We start from the raw sequence: 24,133 nt of genomic DNA, 5'->3' as shown, positions 1-24,133 counted from the left end.
TTAGAGAAAGACATGGTTAAGTAAATAAAAAGACAAGCTCTAGACTGGAAGAAAATATTCATCCTATATATAAATTGTAAAGGCCATATATATATATATATACATACATACACACATGCACACACACATATATACACACACTCATACACACAATATAAATTATTCCCTACAACCTTATAATAAAATAGCATGCTGTTTAAAGTAAATGGGTGACTCAACAAAACAAAGAGGCAACTGAAAAAATGGGAGAAAATATTTGCAAAGTATGCAACTGATAAAGGATTAACAGCCAGGATCTATATAGAGCTCAAGAAACTCATCAACAACAAAACAAACAATTTTATCAGAAATGGGCAAAGGACATGAACAGGTATTTTTCAAAGAATGACAAATGATCAACAGACACATAGGAAGATGCTCAGGATCATTAACCATCAGGAAAATGAAAATCAAGACCACAATGAATTTTTACCTGACCCCAGTTAGAACGGCTATCATCCAAAAATCAAAAATGAACAAATACTCGTGAGGATGTGGGGGAAAAGGTACCCTAATCCACTGATGGTGGGAATGTAAACTAATTTACAACCATTATGGAGACAGTATTGAGATTCCTCAGAAATCTGAAAATCAAGCTATCACAAGACCCAGACAGCCATCCCACTCCTGGGAATTTAAAGAAACAAAATGAAATCGGCATATGAAGGAATTATCTATATTCCCATGTTTATTGCAGCTCAATTCACAATAGCTAAGATATGGAATCAACCCAGATGTCCATCAACTGATGACTGGATAAAGAAATTGTGGTATATAAACATGATAGAATACTACTAAGCCATAAAAAAGAATGGAATCTTGTCTTTTGCAACAAAATGGGTTCAACTGGAAACCATTAGGCTTACTGAAATAAGCAAGTCCCCAAAAGTCAAATACCATATGCTTTTTCTGATATGTGGCAGTTAATATAGAATAAAAACATATATAGAAATGAAGCAGATATCTTGTGATTTGATTGTTGCTTTAGCCCTTGTTTATACTCCTGTAGAACTGTGGTCTAATTTTTCTTATTGAATATTGTGGTTAGTAGTGGATTAAGCCTGTGTATATAGATGGATTAAAATTAGGTCCTTGCAAAAACTGATGAAAGGAAGGGGAAGGGAGGGAGGGGGATGTGGGGCAGGAAGTGAGGGAACTGTGGTTGTCTTCTTGGAACAGTACCTATGGAATGCATGAAATATTCTCTTTATATTAATAAAAATAAATAAAAAAATCAAAAAATAAGTAAATGGGCAGATGCTAGTATTGTGGCATAACAGGTGGAGTTGCCTCCTGCAATGCCAACATCCCATATGAGTGCTGGTTAGAGTCCAGGGTGCTCCACTTCCTATACAGCTCCATGCTAATGGCCTGGGAAAAGCAGTGGAAGATGGCTCAAGTGGGAGATGAAGCTCCTGGTTCCTGGCTTCACCATGGCCCAATGCTAGTCATTGTGGCCATCTGGGGAATGAAGCAGTGGATGGAAGATCTCAGTCTCTCCCCCCACCCCTTAACTCTTTGTAATTCTACCTTTCAAAACAAACATTTGAAAAAAAAAGTAAGGTGAAAAACATTCGAACACTGTTCAAAAGATTATATGAATGTATGAATGTCCAAAAGTACATAGACAGATACTCAACATCATTAGTTATCAGAAAAATGCAAATTAAAATTACAATGAAATACTGCTATGCACACACTGGAATAGCTAAGGTTAAAAGAAAGACTGATAATATCAAGTGTTGGCAGTGATCAGAAGCATCTGGAATTCTAAATATGTGCTGGTGGGGATTTAAAATGCTGCAACTGATTTGGAAAATGATTTGCCAGTTTCTCATGTTGAACACACAGCTTTAGCACATTACTGAGTCTCTCCATGAATGTGCCTGATATTCATAACAGCCCAATCACATCCATTGGAATGCTTACAATACATTCAAAATGCGTTTTTATAGGAGTGACTGCACGTCACATTCAGAAGCCAACTCCACAGCCAGGTGGAGCGAATGAAGAACTCAGCGTCCTGCTTTTCTAAAGAGAATGCAAACATCACTGGACTCTTGAGTTCTTCACTCAGAGACTATGACACTGAAATTTAGCCAAGACATGTTGTTCCTGTGTTTGCTCTCTCTCAGTTCTCCACTCTTCTCTTTGTACCTCTCTTGTGTTTGGATCCAGCATTTCAGATTTAGGCTTTATGTGGCTTAGGCAAAGAAATGTTGGGAAAGGAATCTTATGATTTTAGCTTGCCCTTGGCTCAGGGTCTCTCACCTCATATTCACACATATACACCCCAATACACAGAGTATTGTTGCCATTAAGGGAGACAGTGCATAGAAAACTATTTTTCAGGACAAGCTCTCCACTAAAAGTAAGTAATGGCTGCATCTGCTGGAGTGATGGGTGTGGTTGTGACTGCCAGCCACACAGAATAGATGGCATCTGGCCACTCTGTTAATACTTCTATAAGAACAAAGGGAACTTAACATAGAGCTGGGCCCTTGAAAAACAGTATCAAAGTTCCATAAGCAACACCTTGTCTTTTGGGCAACTTCAAAACCTTAAGGTTACCAAGTGCTGTTGTTTTCTCAGGAAAGCCTGCCTGTTAGGTGCAGGCAGCAATGGTTGAGTGTCTAGTTCCTACATCGTGAAATCATCCCTGAAAATTTCCTTGTAAGTGGCAGTTTTCCAGGGCTCACAATGAACACCAGCTCCACATTGGCTCTTGCCCGAGGATGGACACACAGTCACTAAGCTAAGAGGCTTCTGGGCTTTCCAGGCAAAAGGAAAAGAGAGAAATGTGATAAAGGGATGGAATTATGAAATCTTACAACTTTCTAGAAAAAGCTTCAAGATTTAGAGGTAGTTTATTGCACCTTCAATTTATAAATAAGGTGGCAAAGGAAGGGAAAGGGAAAGTGGGAAAAAAGAAACAACAGTTTTCACTAAACAAGCTGACGATTTTCTCCCTTTATAATTTTGCTCCTTATTTTTTTTTTCTGGGCATTTATAGCAGCTAACAATGCAACAATCCCCCATTTAAGAATGTCCTGGAGCTCATGTATTGACTACAAATCTTCAGCCCACTAAAAGAAATTGCTTTTCTAATTTCTCAATTCTGTATTTCGAAATGCTATTTGTCATGTACATTTAAATTGCTAATTATTACATATTGCCTCTGAAACTTCTATTCCTTTTGAGGGGTTTCTGTGGCAATTATTACTCCACATAATTCTTTCCCCTGTAACACACATAATGTTACTTATTTACTTGTTTTATCTAGTTGAGAGGCTGAGAGGGAGATAGAAAATATTCGACTTCCTGATTTATTCCACAAATGCCACAATGGCCAGGTCAGAGCCGAACTGAAACTAGGAAGTGGAAACTCAATCACATCTCCCACGTGAGTAGCAGAAACCCAAGTACTGGAACCAGCACTGTTACTTCCCAGGGTGTTTATTAGCAGGAAGCTGGAATCAGGTCTGGAGCCAAGACTTGAACCCAGTCGCTCCAATCTGGGACATACACAGTGCCAAACCCTGGCAGCATTAACACATACACTTTTGAAACAGAAACACAAACATACAATTTAGCTACTTTGTGTCTCAGGTGAACAAATTTACAAATGAATGATATTTCATTTGTCAGCCCACATATTTCTGACTTTGGGCACAGAAATAGTTGATGTGCCTGCCTGTGGAGGTGCTATGCTGAGATGGGGAGAAAGGGTAGGGGACACAGATTCAATGACCAGCACTCCCATTTACCAGCTGGGTGATCCTCTGACACATACCGAACTCCCTAGCGTGAGTGTTCGTGTAGCACAGACACACACGAAATTGCCCAACTCGCAATTTGAATGATAGGGAATTCTGTGTCTGCAGGGTTAACCTCCAAATACCACCACATCCTGACCCCCCTAATCACTAATGCTGTGGACAGATGATCTTCCCTGAGTCAGTGAGGGCTACTCATACTGGCACGCCCACATCGCTGACCTGGTCCCTTCCCCCCAACTTCTTACTCTGTTCCAGCCAAGTGGTATTCTATAGTACCATACACAGGTCAGGTGTAGGTGCCCACCCAGCCTTTGCAATCATGGTTTCCTCTGTCTAGAAAGCTTACCAATTAGAGGGCCTTTGCTCAAAGTTCTCCTGGACCAGTCTGTTCTGACCACTGTGTTTTAAAGCAGTCTGCCACTCCTTTTGTCTCCTTGACTCAGCAATACCTATCGTTATGGCCCTTGCTGCCTATTTTACATTCATTTTATTAAGCATAATTTATGCAAATAAACCTGTACATTGCTATCTGCTGTGTCCAGCATGGCACACGTGGACTTTATCAGTTTACTTCAGTGCTATATTCTCAGGACTCAGAGTAGCACCTGTCACAAAATATAAATCAACATATATTTGATAGGTGAACGAAAAAAAATGAATCAAGTACATTTCCTAGTGGCTAAAAAAAAAATCAGGTAACACTTTAAACCTTATTAGAAAACCACCGCATGTCATCAAGTGAATAGTAAAATCTAGATGCTGAAACATTATATTGTCACAAAAATTTACTTTTGTGTTTTTTGGCATGCACTCCAGAAAGGTTTGTAGAAAGCTGATGTCCAGAAAGCCCCATCATAGTCTAAAAGGCTCTAGGTCTTCAAGATTTCTCCCTTTTGTTTCTAGACCTGGATGGCACCCAGTGTCTCTCAGCAGGCAGCAATTTATAATTTTTTAGATAAATTATATTCCAGACTTAGCAGGAAGTTGAGCTAAAAGCTGGCAGCAAGATAAGGTAAGTCTTGCTCTATAGCTCACCTTGGAACATAAATAATGAACTGTTCTAAAGGTACTCTCATGACTGAGGGATAACCTACTGTTTAAGTATTTTTCAGAAAACAAACTGTGCAAATCTGTTTCTTTATTGCTTTTCCTAATTAAAAGGCTAGAAATCAATTTTTCTTAGATAACTATGGCATGGTGATGAAAACAGTATTGGAATCCTGACAAATTATCTTTAAGCCAAGATAACAGAGTAGAGTGAAAGCTGGTTAATAACCACATAGGATGTCGGAGAATAACCCCGTTACCATTATGTGGGAATTAATTGATCATTTTGTAATTATCCCAATAGGAACTTTAAGTGTTGACTGCAGAAAAACACTCTTCTAAGCCCAGTGATCAATAGTAGGTGATTTATGTTGAGCTGTTTGACTTAATTTTCAGCAGTTGCAACAGATATTAAAGTAGTATCTCTCAACAAAAGCACCATTAATCAGAAATCCTGACATATGAAGGTGAAACTGAGTTTCCAAGTCCCTGATGGCATTGAAATCAGAGCAGAGGGTGAAGGCAAGTTATCTGTGGGAAGGTGGCTTTTTTTCTTCTGCATTTTTAGTGGTGTCACTAAAACCCCATTAAAAAATGAAATAATAAACAGAAAGATAAAAATCACATCTTTAACTTAAAACTAACAATCACCAATAAATCTTTATATTCTCTTAGTAGCTAAATAAGCTTTTCAAATGTCTTTGAATTTCTTGATATTCACATAAAATTGAATCCGAGTGTAGTCTCCCCATACCCACCAACCGTACCTTCCACTCTTGTACCTGGTTTTTCTGAATGCCATCATTCAGAATTTATTGTTAACTTCCCTTATGCAATTGTGTGATTACTTCCTCCTGAGTGAAGTAGGTTTCTAACTAGGAGCACTGCTGTGTCTAAATGTATGCAAGCAAAACTTGTACTGACATTTGAGGGAGTACACAAAGCAAAGAAAAATCCTGGGGAAGCAAATACATAACCTCTATGTGAACTCCAAAATATGTACACAGATCTACACTAATTCATTGCATCGATTTATCTATAGTTTGGGAGTAAGAAGATCTAAGTTACCGTGGAACTCTGCTCTTATCAGCTATGTGACTTGTTGCAAACTGTTTAATCTCCATCACCCTCAGTTTTCTCATATTTTAAAAAATTTGCATTTTAATTTTTGATTAGTTTTTAACAGATTCAATGTAGTTTGTAGATACAATTCTAAGGACATAATGATATTCCCTTCCTCCCTCCCTCTTTCTGCCTTCTATCCTTCTTCCTTTCTCTATTTTAGTTTTTGAGATAATATATTTCAAATTTACATTACTATAAAAAGGCTTATGGAAGGGGCTGGCACTGTGGCTCACTTGGTTAATCCTCTGCTTGCGGCGCTGACATCCCATATGGGCGCCCATTCTAGTCCTGATTGCTCCTCTTCCAGTCCAGCTCTCTGCTGTGACCCGGGAGGGCAGTGGAGGATGGCCCAAGTGCTTGGGCCCCTGCACCCACATGGGAAACCAGGAGGAAGCACCTGGCTCCTGGCTTTGGAGCCACACAGCGTCGGCTGTAGCAGCCATTTGGGAGTGAACCAACAGAAGGAAGATCTTTCTCTCTGTCTCTCTCTCACTGTCTAACTATACCTGTCAAATTAAAAAAAAAAAAAAAAAGGCTTATTGCGGCTGGCACTGTGGCATAGCTGGTAAAGCAGCTGCCTCCAGTGCCGGTATCCCATATGGGTGCAGGTGCGAGTCCCAGCTGCACCATTTCTGATCCCGCTCTCTGCTATGGCCTGGAAAAGCAGTAGAAGATGGCCCAAGTCCTTGGGCCTCTGCACCCACGTGGGAGACCCTGAAGAAGCTCCTGGCTCCTGGCTTCAAATTGGCACAACTCCAGCCATTGCAGCCAATTGGGGAGTAAACCAGCAGATAAAGGCCTCTCTCTGTCTCTCTCTGCCTCTCCTCTCTGTGTAACTCTGTCTTTCAAAAAAAGTAAATAAATCTTTTTTAAAAAGGCTTAATACTTCACATAATAAAAAGTTTAACAAAAAAATACCCTACTTCAGTGGGAATATAGACAATGGCTATAAACAGCCCCCCTGCACACCTCTATCCACTTTGAGAACAACAAAAAATGTTAAACAATTGTTTTTCACTCTAACAATTGCATTTCATTTGAAGAACAACTGCTTATTTTTCAATTCCACAACAATGTAATATCTCCCATGTTACATTCAATGTCTCACTGTTAACTCTACAGAATAAAATATTTATTTATTTATTTATTTATTTTTTATTTGACAGGTAGAGTTATAGACAGTGAGAGGGAGAGAGACAGAGAGAAAGGTCTTCTTTCCATTGGTTCACCCCCAAAATGGCCACTACGGCCGGAACTATGCCAATCCGAAGCCAGGAGCCAGGTGTATAAACTATTTTACTTCTTATTTTATTTCACATTAATTGCTAAGTTCATGTTAATCCTATATTTGGAATTAATAGCGAAATGTGTTCTTTGCTTTAAATTTTATTATCTTATTAGCTAAGGAAAGTGACTTTTCTTCAGAGAATGGTTAGAAACTAAAGTTGGCCTTTAGATCTGGAGTGGGTGACTTAAAAGACTTGAAGTTCAAAATTAAAAACTTATTATAAACTTTTTATCATGAGATTTCTCATATTTTATCATATTTTCTCATTTTTAAAAATCATGATTTCTCTAATATTAGTTTCATCTTGAGTTTGGATATTAGCCCTACCACTTAGTATGTGGTTACCTTCTTATTTTTGATTTTTATCTGTAAATCAGAAAATAAAAGAACTTAGAACTAGAATGCAGGTCTTCTATTAATCTATTTTTATGTTACTAGACACACAAAGACAACAGAAGAACCATTGGACTAATGATGTAGCATTTAAATGGAATTTTTAAACTAAATAGAATATATCACTGTACCATCAACCCAATCTTTTAAAAGCCTTAAAGGCAATCCTAAATCCTAAGAGTATCTCACAAATCCTACAAATAATATACAAACAACGTAAAATTAACCACTTTCTCTGAGTTCAATCCTTATTGACACTTACAAGAAAAGAAGTCTAGAATACTTCAGATCTTAAGCACTTACAACTGTTTTCATAGGTTTAACATGTCTTAGTTGCATTATATTCTTCCCTTCCACAATTTTCCTCTACATTATTGCCTTAATAGAGGAAGAGAAATGAAAAATTACAAAGGGATAGGACAAAAGTAGAAATGAAAGATATAAGGAGTTGTTGAGTAAATTATTGATGGGGGAAAAAAGAGGTCATTTATAAACAAACATTTGCTGAAACACATCTTTAAATATCTTAATGTAAAATGTCATCATTTCTTACTGTTAATTTTTTAGTTTTGATTGCTACCCCAAAGTGGTCAATTATGAATATCTGTTGCATTAAAAATAGCTCACAAAAAATAGCTCACAACCGTATGGCCGCCTGACCTTGGAGTCAGAATCTCACTTACTATATGTGGCTTCCTGGCTAGGTTATTTGACCTCACGAAGCCTCATTCCCCTATGTGTCCATCAGGGGTAACAATACCTAACCTCACCATCAAGTTGGGAGGATCGAATGAGTCAACTTACATGGCATGCTCGGCACAGGCTATCGTTCAATCAGCAAGAGCTTCCTTCCTCGTCCCCTAATGCCAGCTGGCTGGCAGACCATGTTAAACAAAAAAAGGAAGCTATGTTCTCCTTTTTCAGACAGCTGGTAATCCAGACATCACAGGAGTTCTACAAACAGTGTTGACTAATTTTTGCCACAGCTGACGTGTTGCAAATGCACCCTGCCAGTTCTCTCAATGGGCTGAATTCATGACCATGGAATAATTGAGCGGTGTTCTTTATTGCTGTTTGTTTTATGAGGCCAGATTGAGGGAAAGCAGTAGTCCTTTAGTGTTTTGTACATTTCACAGACCAGGAGGATTCTATTTATTGTCTCATAACAACAACAATAAAAATATTCTATGTTGTTTAGTCCTTGCCACAGTCTTGTGATGCATATAACATTACTCTGTCCAATTTGCAGATGAGGTCACTGACAAGCACAGGCTAAGTAAACTGTCCAGCATCACCTGGGGAGAAAGTGGCAGTGTCAGAATTTGAATTCAGACTCTCTGACTCAGAGCCTGTCCTCTAAACTTGCAGAAATGAGAGAGCTTGATTCTCATGGAAAGTGAACACAGGCCTTAAACTCCCATCCACCTTCCACAGCATTCAACTGAGGGCTCTGGCTGAAGGCACAGAACTCAACACTGAACATTTATTTCACAAGAGAAGCCTCGATATTTCTTCTTAAAGGGTATCTCTGCATCTCCCTTTGTCTCACTCAAGGATGGCACATACACGAATGCTCCAAAAAGTTCTTGGAGATGGGATTAAAAGGTAAACTTGTTCTGCTGCAAAGACTTTCAAAATGCATGCATCGTTTTCGCGCAGCATTTACTATCCAGGCTTTATATGTGATACAAGTTCAACGGGCAATACCTTTTCATTGTAGTTCAACTATTCAACAGTTTGAAAGACACACTTGTGCTCCTTTTGGTCTCTTGTATCTAACAGGGAAGGGCCAAGAAGGCAGGGCTTTGTGATGCTTAGAACCATGTCTGCACACAGGGAGAATGATATCATTTCTTAGAACTGTCACTTTAAGTTACAACACTTCTTGCTTTCAATTTTATAGACTACCAATAAGCATCTGGCTGATGCCTAGACTTGTATAACACGGCTGGATGAAATGTGTTCTCTGTGTTCTATGTAGGGGGACTCTTGAATAAAGCAAGAGGAAGGGATTGTCACCACCATTCCAGCCAGGCAAAAGTGAATTTTACCTACTGTACGTATTCTGGACCTCTTTGTCCAATTACATTTGAAGAAAGATTCTAGTAAAACAAACAAAAATAAATGAGGAGAGAAATAGTGAAACTCCTTTGTTAAATGACAGTGATAATACTCTAATCATCTCTAATACATATATGGGCTTCATATAAACCAAGAACTATTCTAAATAATTTTCACTATTATTCTGTGAGGTAAGTTCTATGGTTTCCATTCCGTAGATGAGGAAATTGGGGAAGGTAAATGACTCATCCAAGGCCCCAGGAAAGAATGGAGCTGCAACTGGAAGTTTGCTGTCTGGCTCCCAAATCTGGACTCTTACACATTATGCTATGCAGCTTCTGTAGAGGAAAGAAAACTCCTCTGAACACTTCCCATAGAATTACAATCACCACCCTTGAGATCTCAACTTGACTCAGAATCACGACTTTCAGCTTTATCACCTAACAATATGACATGAAAGCAATTTGACATGGAAGTTTCCAGAAGTAAACGGAAAGTAAATATAAAAGAAAGTGTAAGTGCAGTTGACAGAAACAAGAATCCGCATCCTTCGGCATGGATCGATCCTAATCAGGTCAGCAAGCCCTCTGGTACTTCACAAAAGCTGGCAAAAGCCTCACTCTTCCCTAGAGCTGTATTAATAGAGACCTAACCCAATCCACTCCAACCGGAAGGATTTCTCTGTTGCAGCAGATGGTGATGTTCTTGGTCTCCCTTTAGTGAACTACGAGGAATACCAGCTGTTGGAGACTGCTCCTATGTTCTATGGTCTTTGACCACAGATTATGTGCCAGAAAATGCTAAAATATATAGATGTTCAAATGAATTGCCACACACCTTCCTTATTCTTCATTCTATTCTTCTATAATCACAGTTTAGTAAAGTGATTTTCATCATGAGATGCCATATGGTTTTAACAGGTGTACTCTATTGGATTTATGGAAACAGGTTCAACTGAATGGAAAGAGTCTACTGAACAATTATTCTTCATTCATTTAAAAATAATATTAGGTCAAGAATGGCATTGAGGTAAATAAAAAACAATCTATCAGTTTCTTTGCTAGGTCGTAAGGTGGGTACTTTAATGTCTCTATTTATATGGTCTGTAGTAATCAAATCCAAAAAGAAGAGTTGACAGGCATCCGGGCTCAGTGGGTTAAGCTGCCACTTGCAATGTCCACACCTCATATCAGAGTGCTGGTTTGAGTCCTGGCTCCTTTGCTTCTGATCAAGCTTCCTGCTTATGCACCTCAGAAGGCGGTAGATGATGGTCCAATTACTTGGGTCCCAGACACCCATGCAGAAAATCTGGGTGGAGTTCCTGGCTCCTGGGTTTTGCCTGGCCCAGCCCTGGCTATTGTTGTCATTTGGAGAGTGAAACAGCAGACCTAGATCTCTCTTTCTCTTCTTTGTCATTTTGCCTTTTAAATAAATAAATGTTTTTTTTAAAAGAAGAAGCTAAAATCAAGTAGGAAATCTAAAATCATTATGCTTAATCAATACTACGTGACTGCATAATTGATATATTGCTCCATCTGCTCTACCTTTTTACCATGGGATATTTTAACACAAAAGATTCCCTACTGATCAAGTGACATGACTGATGGCTTTAAGATATTTTAAGGGCTGTGTTACAAAACTAAATAAAATGAACTTTGATGTATAAAAGCTATATTTCAATAATACTGGTCCACCACAGGTAGGGTCTCTAACTCTAAAGTATCACATTGCATGGGCTTTTTAATATAGAAAGCCAAGGCCGGCGCCGCGGCTCAATAGGCTAATCCTCTGCCTGCAGCGCCGGCACCCCAGGTTCTAGTCCCGGTTGGGGCGCCAGATTCTGTCCCGGTCGTTCTTCTTCCAGTCCAGCTCTCTGCTGTGGCCCGGGAAGGCAGTGGAGGATGGCCCAAGTGCTTGGGCCCTGCATCCACATGGGAGACCAGGCGAGGCACCTGGCTCCTGGCTTCAGATCATCACAGCACGCCAGCTGCAGCGCGCTGGCCACAGTGGCCATTTTGGGGTGAACCAATGGAAAGGGAAGACCTTTCTCTCTGTCTCTCTCTCACTGTCCATTCTGCCTGTCAAAAAAAAAAAAAAAATAGAGAGAGCCAAAGCCATTAGAGCTATATCTGTTAAATGTTCAAGGTGTTGGATCCACATCAATTGAGAGTGAGATACAAATTGCAGAGCAAATAATTTGGACTGAGACAGAGCACACTGAGGTGGGACAGCCCAGCTTCAGTCCTGCACAATATGGTTCTCAGACCACTCTGAAGCCTCTTCTTCAAAGTTTTTATTTACAGACACTTAGAGGCAGAATTTAAAATGCAGCCCAGGAAAAAAGATTCCTCATTTCTCTAGGGTAATAGTGAACTTGGAATTAATTTTCATAAATAATTTTTAAGTCAAAGTCTACTTCTTTATTCTGTTATGTGTTTTTATCTATTTTGTCTTGTTCTGTTCTCTCCAAACACAGGTCATTGAGCTTGAAAAGCACATATAGCATCTAAATTAAGCTTGGTTAAAGGCATTAGTGTTGCATTTGCTTTGTCAACAGAGTGAAATTGTTTTATTCTCAATAATGTTAGAATTATGCAATTTTAATGCTTTATCTGCAGTTATAAAGAAATTCACTGTGGGGGCCGGCACTATGGCACAGATGGTAGAACCACCGCCTGCAGTGCCGGCATCCTATATGGGCTCTGGTTGGAGTCCTGGCTGCTCCACTTCTGATCCAGCTCTCTGCTATCGCCTGGGAGGGTAGTGGAGGATGGCCCAAGTCTTTGGGCCCCCGCACATGTGTGGGAGACCTAGAGGAGGTCCCTGGTTACTGGCTTCTGATCGGCACATCTCCAGCCGTTGTGGCCATCTGAGGAGTGAAACAGTGGGTGGAAGACTTTCTCTCTCTCTTTCTTCCTCCCTCCCTCTCTCCCTCCATGTGCCCCTCTGTAATTCTGCCTCTCCAATGAAAAAATAAATCTTTAAAAAAAATCACTGTGAACAAAAACACTGTTCTCAGGGATTCAAGTTTGAATGAATACTACTGATAAAAAGGTGGGGATACAGCACATTAGAAAGTATCCTCTGATATTCAAATTCTAATCAGCATTAACACTTTAGTCTTTGAGAAAGATACTTTGAAGCAAGGACTATATTAAGCAACGCTTATTTACAAATTACTGTTGATAATGTTTAAGATAACTTGTGCAATTATTTTTAAGTCTTTCTTGTTTCATGATGCTGTCCAACAGCAGTGGGAGTAGCTATTATTTTTAGGTCATTGTAATTGTGTTTCCTCTTCTTGCTGGAATTGAGCAGGTGTTATACATAGGATGTTATCTAAATTATTAGTTGTGCATGAAAATTCCATGGTAATGCTCTGGTTGTGACAACTGACATGATTTTTATGGGAGCTGCCTACAGACCAAAATGATAACAAGTACATGTGAGGAGCTCAGTGTACGTAGAGGAAGAAGCAAGGAGAGGAAGACCAGGAAACAGCCAAAGTGAATCCCCCATGGGAGTAAAGCAGAGCAGGTGCTTAGCAAAGCCTGCTGGGGAAATCATTTTATTTGCTTTAAATCTAAAAGGAAATGTGCCTTAAGAGAGGATACAATTCCTGAGAAAAAGGAGGTGAGAGGAGTATAACACCTGCAGTAATAATTATGCAATAGGGGAGATTTTAACAGCATATTTTAAGATAGTTATTTTGACATTTCAAAGACACATTCGGGATGACTACTTGTCTTTTTTCAAAGCCAGTGTCTACAATGGTTATGCTCACAGGCTCTGGAGTCAAAGTTGAATTCTGACTTGGCCATTAGTTGACACAGCAATTTATTTAAAATCAATATGTCACAACTTCCTCATCTGTACAATTTCCTCTTTCATCAATGTTAGCATTGTGGACAGATGAGAATTTAAATTGTTCAGGGATGAGAACACTTAAGAGAATGACTGGCACATAGCAACAATACTCATACAGGTTCACTATGCTTTTAAGACATTATTTGAGCTCAAATGTCAGCAGACAGGGATGATCACAACAGTTAACTGATGCTGTTAGTACATGTTCCAAGTGTGTGTTTACTATTTAACATAGAGCCAACAGGTCAGAAATACAATGCTTATCTAGAAATCTAAACCAGGAGTAAAGCTTGAGAGATGATGGTACAAAAATATCATCAATATTTTCCTAATTTGCAGTTACGAAGGTTAATTCTCATGTATGGAAATGTATCATCAGGATCGCCCACATCGTGGCAGTTTCAATGGAACCAGAATATGGACCACAGTTTATACTTGCTGATATCCTGGAATTTAAGACAGCAGACTTCTCCTAAGCACAGTTTACTGTGGACAATCACATGTCACTTCAATTCCCCACCCCCGTGAGAACCCTGACCTCAGAGCTCCTCTTGGGAAGTGACATTTGCATCCTCTGCTATTATAAGTATCTGCCCAAGATGACTCCAGGACAAAGTCTAATTCTGCCCCTTTTATTTTAAACTTGTTTCTTTCCACTTGTCTTCCTGTAACATAGACTCTACAGCCACAACTTCCGGCTGAATCGCATTTTTGTGGAAGCACAAGGACTGCAGGGCAGGAAAGGCAGAACTAAGTGAAGCAAGAGTTCACCACATCCCACATGTTTTCAATCACTTAGAAGACCATATTATAAACTCAAATGACTTTTCCCCATTACTCAGGGAATTTTCTTCCCCCTTGGCAGGTCTTATTTCAGGATTAAATTGTATGACTCAACTAGTTAGGTTGGCTCAAATAGTAGACGATGGCGGCTGAAAAGAACCAACTTGCACAAGCAAAGTTAAGCACAGGAAAAAGCAACAACAACAACTTTGAGCTATCATTGCATGTGCTCATCTTTTGGGCCCATTCCTGAGGAATAATCTACAGTAAGGAGAACAAATGGTCATCTAAACTGGGTTCCTAGAACTGCCTCTACAGATATCAATACTATCAATACTACCTGAAAAACGTAATAGCTGTGCTAGAATAATGGCCCATATTTGCTAAGGGTACACATTTACAGAATCCCTAACATATACAATGCTCCTTTTTTGTTCCTTTGCTTGGCATTTGAAAATAGGGCTTCTACTTTATGAGTCAGAACAACAACTGAAATAGCTTCCATTGAAACAATATTTATAAGTATATGACGCTCTTGACTCCTTTTCATGTTATGGATTAAAAGAATTTTAATATTTGCCTTATATTCATATATTATTCAAGTACCTTATAACATAGGCAGATCCTTTGCTAGATATTTACAGGATGAATATAAGCAATTTGCTTAATATTTCAGCTGAAAGGTGTCAATGTGAAAAAAACAATTCACATTAAGAAATTATTCAAATTAAAGTATCCTTTTTCTCTGTTAAGTATACCAAGAATACACAACTTCCAAAGGACACACAGCTCTGAGACAACACAGCCTCAATGGCAAGCTCCAGGTAACCATGTGCGAGCCACCGAGAGCCAGTTATTTGAAATTATCTATTGTCCTATAGATTTTAATCTTTTCTTTCTTTTTGTTGTTGTTTAGTACAGCAATTTTAAAATGCATTAAACTGTACACTACTTGGTTGAAAGATTTGCTAATTATATATTCAGCTGTCGAGTCATATCTTCCTACTCTAACGCCCTCTTGATTAGCAACAGAATCTGATCAAACTTTGGTGAGGAGGCAATGAATCACCTGCAGGTGCAGGGAACACCAGTTCTCACTCAGTAGTTCTGGGATGGGGCTTGAGGTGCCACTTCCCAACCAGATCGGAGGTGACTCTGAAGCCGCCAATCCAATACGCACCTTCTGAATAGCAGGGTTATAATGAAGCAGCCAGTCCCGTCTCTCATGGTTATCACTTTTCCCAACTCAGTGGTATGGGTTGAGAATGTGAAGGATGTGAGGACAGTATCTGATACACAGATGAGGTAACAACACAAAGGTCGGAGGTTTGCCCACGAGAAAGCGTGAATTGATCCTACTGGCATCGCAGGCTTCAAGAAGGATCACTTGGGCATTTGGCACAGTGCTTAAGTTGCTGCTTGGGAAGCCCACATCCCATATTGGAAAGCCTCGTTTGAGCCTTGGATACTCTGCCTCTGATCCAGTTTCCGGAGAATGCACACACTGGGATGTATGCAGCATATACGCATATGCTTGGATCCCTCCACCCATGAGGGAGCGCTGGATTGATCTCCAGGTTCCTGGCTTCAGCTTGGCCCAGCCCTGGCTGTTGCAGATATTTTGTGAGTGTATCAGTGGTTGGAAGATCTGTCTCTGTTTCTCTCTTACTTTATCTCTTTGCCTTTCAAATAAAATGAAAATAAAGAAAAGATATTTTACAAATTTAAAAAAGGATGACATGCTATCAGATTGCCAATACTGCTCAATTTAATGTCATAATTTATTCAAAACTGTCCTCATCTGTGCTTCCCCATTTAATTATATTTCTTTGCATCATGTGCACGTTGCTAACAGTCTTACCAGTTTCTTTTCAGAGCATTTTTCTACAATGAGATAAAGCATTCCTTTGGATATAACATTATGAGAGCTATTAAGTTTGCAAGGAATACATGTAGAGAAAGACAAACCCACATGGATTTCTTCGTGAGAGTGTAGGTAAGAATGAGATAATTTCTCTCATTACCTAAGTGATGAGTCCCTATAAATCAGCAAACATGATTCAAACACACTTCTAAATTTTTTTTAAGTTATAAGGGATTATAGACCTTGTCTTCACTTTAAAAGAGTAAAAATATGCTTGGAAAATCCATGAAAGTAAAGGTGTGACACTCTTGGTTCTGATACTTGGCCATGATACTTCCTTTGAATATAATTCATCCTGTTGTTTATACTCTCAAGATTCCCAACTAGATGGATGCACCACTCCCTTGTGAACGTTGGGAAGATGTTGTCATGTTCTGATTTCCATATAAATGTTGCCATGTTTGACATTTCATGGGAAATGACTGAGGAAGCAGAATCCCCTGCAAAGCGAAGGATGATAAACATGTGTCCCTCACCGACTGCCACAAGGCTCTCTCTATATTAAAGTTCTCATCTCATCTTGATATTTCTTCAGGATCAGTGGATTTTCCAGGATGAGCTCCGTGGTCACCTTTTGTCATCCACCAGCAATCATGTGGACCTCATAGGTCTCCTCTGGAGTTTGACAGGTGTGTCGCTCCTTTGCATGCTTACAGAATGCTGGTTTATCCCTCCCTCTTTCCACATGGTTTGTGATATGAATACACATACCTCTTCTTCATGATTTCTGTCTCAATTGAAGGAAGCCAAGGGGAAAGAGATGACTATTACAGAGAAACTGAATCAAAATACTGTACTTCACATAGCATATGTTGGAGGTATTTTAATTTTCTTACACAATATGGGATTGGGTTTCATGGAAGGAGGTAACACACGATGATAAGGAGATCTCCATTCTGTGAAAATCAGATTTATTATATTTTACTCCCTTTAGTTTTTATTCTCTCTGATAACTTTCCCAACCTTATCCTTCCACTTAATCTAGAAAAAACTCACTCCTCCACAAAATCATGATAATACCATAAGTGTTTGCTAAAACATCTCTATTTAAAGCAAACTTTAAATGTTCTACTACAAAATTCTAACACGAATACATTTGGTCTTCATTTATATTGCTTTGACTAAATTCATCATGACTTTAAAAAAAATTGGTTGTACCTTCCAAGTTTCTATTAAAATTATTTTAAAAGGTGTTTAAAAACTGCTCTGGGCTTCATAGCTAATAACACAAATCCACAAGCAGAAGTTCCAAATATAACTGGTGGTTCTCTGTGATTCTTCAGTGCCTGCAGGCTTTTGAAGTTCTGTAGATTTGCCTTAATCTGTTGCTAGGAACACTGCACATTGCTCTAAACAGCCTGCCAGTCTGAGACACAAAGCGTGAATGACATAAGCGCTTCTTTCATCCAGGTCAGAGGATGGTGTGAGATGCTACGTGAGGTCACAGGAGGGGAGGAATTCCAGCGTGGAGACATGGACAAGAGGAATAGGGAGTGGGAAAGAAGCAGGAATCCGCAGACCCTAAAGAAAAACCTTTGCAACAGAAGCTCTCCTACTCCCCACCAAGCCCACACCCGTGATAGTTTTTGGAATAAATTCAGTCTAGTCTGATAACATCCCAGAAGACAGTGCGCACAGCTGCCTGCATCTAATTCCACTTTCAACCCAAGGGAAATCACAGATCAAAAACCTGCAGATAACAGAGGACGTGATGCCACTATGAGGCCTAGTCAAGTGTCAGATTGAGGAATCAGGAGAGGTTAGATAGAGCAAGAAAGCAGTCCATAGTTTTTTTGTTTGTTTGTTTGTTTTTATATATACTTTTCTGGCTCCAGCATAAAATATAGGCATCAGCTTTGAAATTAAAAAGGAAAAAATGGGGGCTGTTGTGGTGCAATGCGTTAAGCTGCCACTTGCATACCATATTCATGTGCCACTGGCCTCACAGTTGCTCCACTTCAGATCAAGCTCCCTGGGAAAGCAGAGGAAGATGGCCCAAGTACTTGGGCCTCTGGCACCCTATGTGGGAGATCCAGACTGAGTTCCTGGCTTCTGAGTTTGGCCTGGCCCAGATCTGACTTTGGTAGCCATTTTGGGGGAGTGAACCAGCAGGTGGGAGATCTGTCTCTCCCACTCTCTCTGTCACTTTCTTTTAAATATATAACTAAATATATATTTTTTTTAAAAAAAGACATTTGTAATTCAGATTTGTATCTTCTTTGCCCTCCTTCTTCTCAGGAGCTTGGGAGCCTGAGAGAGAGAATGCTGGGGACGGCAGCACCACAAAAAGGTCATTTTGATACCTCCCTTCTTACAAAAAATGTCAGGACTATCAACAACTCAGGTCCTACCCAAGCAGCAGAATGCTGCTTCCAGACCTGCTGTGGCTGCTTCCTGACAGCAGGGGTACAGCATCCACTCTGTGTAAGCAAGCACAACACAGCGACTCCGTAACACGCTTAGAACTTCACGTTTTATGTCGAAACCGTCTACTCTTTTGGAATTTAGTTTGGTAGAAGGGCTAAATCTAGCTTTTCCTAGTCTAAATTGCTATCTAATTGTAACAATGCCCAATGCCTCTTAATGACTTATTCCTTCTTCCCCTACTGTTTTCTATTTCCACATTCTTCCACACCGAATTCCAGTGGGACATTCCAATAACTGCGATGAAGAAACTAAATAGGGAGAGTAAAAAAAGAAAAATTCCATTTCCATTGAAACAGCATATGTAGGCTTTCTCAACTGTCTTCAATATTTAAAAAATAAAAATGAGACATGCAAAGAAAACAGTCCTGTTATGGAGATCTTCACTTACTCGATTACATGCTATTTTGAGAGGATTAACATCCACTCATATCTTCTAATTTTTAACCTAATTATCCTATTCCAATGTTTAAAAGTTTTTTCCTACCTGTGTGCATTGTTTCTTACTCGAAAGGAAGAGATATTATGAGTGACAGTTTTGCTAGTTCAGCTAGAAACTGCATTGTTCCTCAATTTAGGCATATCCCTTGCCATATTTTTTTTTAGCTTATAAAGGCACAGCTAGTTAAATATCCTTTTAAATAACAGGAAATTGAGGAAAATAGTCAAACTACTTTACTCTTCTTTTCTGAACTTCTTTATTTCAAAAATGAGACTGAAAAGAGCATAAAAGCAACTTTGGGGACCTCTAGAAAATTCTGCCAGTAACTTGGTTGATGTGTTTCCGTATCTGTTTTCTGAGCAATTATTGATTCAATAACTATTGCATTCTAAAATATGATTCTCACAAAAGAGAATAATGAAGCTTAAAGGCGATGATTCCTTTTATGATTCTACCCTGATCAGGGGTTTTGCTAGAATATAATATGAAAACATTTACTGTTAGTGTCTGAACCAAATAATATATAGCTGGATAGGGTGAAGAAAGGTACCAAGTTCATTAAGTAATGAGGATTCATTTCTCTTCAACTCTTTTGTTAGTCTAAAGTACTGAAACCAAAGACAAAAGCAAAACAGTTGAAAAAACTTCTTTGGAGTTTACTAAGAGAGGTACCTGAATGATGGAATGCATTTGTGTTCAAGAGATGGTTGTCTACAATGGACAAATCAGATGGACACTGAACTTGGCGAAATAATACTAAGTAGTCTGTTCTTGTTTGGGTTGATCTATACGAATAATGCTTTCTGATATTTGTGTTTCTGATGCTTGGCCACCCATGGCTCAATGATCCTGGAGAAATTTTCCCTCTGAACCAGCCAATACCTAGAGATAGTAACTGAGTCACCTGTGAGCATGCCTTCCACATACAAACTGGCTGATCCAGAGCCCATGCCACAGCCTCCTCCTCTGTCAGGCTCTCATTCTCAGGGCCATAATCCCTGCTCTAATCATGCCAGGTCCAGGTGCCAGACAATTAAGGACAGCCCGTCTACCCTAGAGTCCACTGATATCACATAAAGGAGGCCACCTTGAGCCTACTCACCCTCCCTTTTTCTCTTGCCTGCAGAAACCACAAAAGGCTCTTGCCCATGTTTACCTGGGGTCTCTCTGCTTCCTGATGCACACAGGTGCTTTTCTTTATGGCCCCTGCATGCCATGGCAGGCCCCTGTGCCCTTGGGATCTGAGAGTGACAAAATAACTTTTCAATGGCAATCCTTTCCTGATCTGTTGGCCTCACTATATCTGAAAAATAGTAAAACCTATACTGGAAAACATAGTTCTTGCATGATCTTAGGAAGAAAAAGACACTTCTTTGTGGCTACAAAATAATTCTTCTTAACACATTGGCATGTTTTGATGAATTATCAGTCAAGCGAAATTTCATTCAACAAGAGAACAACAGCTGGAGAAAGGACAGCCTCCAGTTTTTTATGTAAATTATCATCAAAATACACAAAGCATGCTGATGTTAAAACATTCCATCAGAAGGGAGTACATAAAGGTCTCTTTTCTGGGCTTTAATATACTGGAATAGAATTCTTAGACATTCTCTATGGTCTAATATACTTAGGTATCTTCAAAAAGCTCACAGAAAGTACATATTATTAAAAAACTATACATGGAATTTCAGAATTTTTTACACCAAAATAAACATCTTTAAATTCCATTTTCCACAATGTTTTTGAAGTACCCTTGTACAAGAGAAAATTTTGGAAGTTGTGATTACTTTGTTTGAAGATTACTTGAATTACATATTTATAAGGTTTTTGGTTATTGAAATACAAAGAATTTACATTAATTGGTTTATTAGTATTTTTTTAGGTGGCTGTTAAGCAGAACCAGGGGAGATGTTGGGATCAGATATGATGCGTACTCTAGTAGAAACACCGTTAATGTTTAAAGCACAAGATTCGCCTTAGTTGTAACACAGGTGGAGCATCCCCAATCCCAAAACCCAAAATTCAAATGCTCCTGAATTTGAAACTTTCAGCACCAACAAGATGCCATAGGTATAAACTTTCACATCTGACCTCATACAACAAATCATAGTCAAAACACTACTGCACTAGAAATACTGAATAAAAGTCCCTCCAGGATGTATGTATTTGAAACATAAATAATTTCTGTGGTTACATGTGGGTCCCCATCCCCAAGATATCTCATTATATATATGGACATATTCTATAATCCAGGGGAAAAATCTTAAACACTTCTGGTCCCAAGCATTTTGGATCACAAGGTTCTCAACTTGCAATATGTATTTCAGATCATTATTTGGGGGTACCTCCTATTGCTTGTAGTTCCTGTGCCCGACAGAGTCACCTGCCACTAATTGTTCCTATTCCACCTACAAACCCCTTGTAGCACAGAAGTTCATCATGGAGGCCTGCCAATTGCTGTCAGGAAACAGTGGTCTCAAAGGGACATCGCGCAGAGGCACAGTCACGCCACGTGCCCTACCTTCCAAACAACCTAGGCCTACCTGAAGGGATCTAGAAATATAAGGTAAAAGTGAGTTAAAAGGCTGTGAGTGCTGATTATGTGTTCTGAATCTACTTAGCTTTGGGAGGGGTCAGTAGGCAGAACAGAATTTCCTGGCTAAAGTAAATAGATAAAAAACTGATAGTCTTTGAAAATATCATATTTAATCTCAGTTTACCGAAAGTCTTTGTGATAGTATATCTACATTCATATGTGTCAATGATTGTTGATGTTCCTGGTTACAAACCAGATGGGTCAAAAAAGCCTGAGGATCAGAAATGCTGGCCACCATGGGCACAGTCATTGTCAATATGGCCACTATTTATCCGACTCTGCCCCACTCTCTCCCCACTTTCCTGCCCAGACAGGAGGCAGTGATCTCTTCATCTCAGGGGAGGCAGGACTTCCTTTAGTCCCAGAAGATGAATCCTAACTGCTTTTGTGCCCAGTGTGCAGATGCTGAGTACAGGTCAAAACAAAGAAGGTTCTGTACATTAAAAACTTGGGATATTTAAAATCTAAAATAAAAGCATCAAGCTAAAAGAAGGACGAAGGGAAGGAGGAATACAAAGTATTAAGTTTGAGTGTTTTAGAAGAAGAGAGATCCTTAACACATATATACCTAAAGGCTTTTCTCTTCTTTTAACCTGGAGAGCTCAACTGTATAGAAGTAAATGTGCTTGAACGACTGGCCTGTGCTTTGAGGTCAGTACCCATAATCTCTAAACCTTTTAAACCTCTTTGCATGCTGCAGTAAGCTAGTTATCTAAAGAATAAATGCAGACAGTATCCAAGGCATTTCTTGTCTGCTTTTGCTGATTATGGTTCATCAAATAAGTGATTAACTTTCTAAATTTTTTGTATGTAAGCTGATCAAGGGTACACATGGACACTCATGTGAACCTTTTGGACTCTGATCGTGATACAAAAACAAATACTTCTTCTGTTTATAAAAAAGTGATAAGAGGTCCTGGGGCACATCTTTTCAGCCATGGGGATAAAGTGATGTTAAATACTTTTAAAGAGTAGTCAAATTTTAGAACACAGAAGCAGAACAGCCAATGCAACACGGGTTCTAATACCAATGCCAATTATCAATCCTTTGCATGCCCCAAGTTACCCATCTGTGAAATTAAACAAGTATTGTTCTTTCCCTGCACAGAAAGCCTGACAATGTTAGAGGAAGGTGTTTTCTGCTCAAGCTCCTACAGCAGCTTCACAGACTCTGAAAACAAGAAACTGTAAAGAGATTATCCGAGGAACTTAGCAGTCACTATGTAGAAAGATGATATTCTAGCTGAGTGTTACAATTTTCTTTCTAAATTAACTGAATTCAAGAGTAGGATGGATGATTTTCATATTGTATGTTGTCACTTGTTTTGAGTAATTTTAATGTTCCCTGCATTGTAATTAAATTTATTAACTTCCAAAGTCTTCTGAAATGGAGGCCAATTTTAAATGAAGTTTTAAAGTTTACTGTTTTTCTTTTAATTTTATGGATCGCAACAACAGAATTCAACTTAATTAAGACAGACAAGTACATTCCATGAGTTGACAACATGTTTTATTAAGAATTTGGGCTCTTGGCTTTATTTCTGCTGACTCTGAATTTTCTTAAGTATGCTATTATGCTTTCATTAGACATAAAAATTTGAGCAGTTGGAGTATTTTCAATATCCCCTTTTAATTATTCCTCATTTTAATGTACCATCTTTTTCCTTCTAAATTGTATAACTTTTCTTTTCCTTATGTTATGTAAATATTACCAAATTCCCATACTTTTTCCTTTTCAAGAATATGTGTTTTATAAGTACAAACCCCTTGCACATTTATTTAGATATAACAAAACAATGCATCTCCTTGTTTTTCCTAGGTGCACTTAAGTAGCTAACATTCAAATCTGGTTCAGATGGAGGCCCATCTGTTTACTCAAGAGCTTTTACTCGTTCCTATTGTATGTACTCACCATGAGTACTCACTCTGTGTTCCCACAATTCTCACAAGCTCACACAGTGCTTGTATTGTCCTTCCTACACAGCCTGTGACGTTGCAAAATTCAAATAACTGATAATAAAGGCTTTGTTGGTTGATTAAGTCAACTATAAGTACATCAAAAGATTAAAAGTATTATTTAGTTTTCCTTTGGTTCTCAAACAGTCATTTTTAAAGTCACACATAAACACACGAACGGCCAAGTAGAAGTTTTCATTTTGACAAGCAAATACACAGAAAACTTCCACGTTATTTTGAGCATCAGATCAGACCACAAGGCACTCTACTCTCTCAAAAGTTTCAACCACCACACTGTGCCTGAAGCCACGACTACACCACAGCAAGTATTCAAGGATACAGCAATTCAGATTTCTCTCTGAAGCCGTTTGCCTGTGCCTGCAAATTAGCACTGGAATTCTGTATGGGA

General features: G+C 39.0%; 1 protein-coding gene across 14 annotated transcripts in view; it reads right to left on the bottom strand.

Moving 5' to 3' along the window:
• ARHGAP24 (Rho GTPase activating protein 24) overlaps positions 1–24,133 on the bottom strand; it is a 518,143-nt gene that overhangs the window by 133,232 nt on the left and 360,778 nt on the right. Inside the window, exon 1 of one of the 14 annotated variants that reach the window (XM_070047903.1) lies at positions 8,476–8,726. The exons of the other annotated variants lie outside the window; for them this stretch is intronic. The gene's annotated coding sequence lies outside the window, so the exon portion shown is untranslated. Of the gene's footprint in view, positions 1–8,475; positions 8,727–24,133 lie in introns of those variants that run through there. 14 annotated transcript variants of the gene reach the window in all.

This window comes from Oryctolagus cuniculus, chromosome 8, assembly GCF_964237555.1.
Source record: "Oryctolagus cuniculus chromosome 8, mOryCun1.1, whole genome shotgun sequence".
Lineage (NCBI taxonomy): Eukaryota > Metazoa > Chordata > Mammalia > Lagomorpha > Leporidae > Oryctolagus > Oryctolagus cuniculus.
Note: the sequence above shows the minus strand (reverse complement) of the source record. Positions and strands in the feature narration are given on the sequence as shown.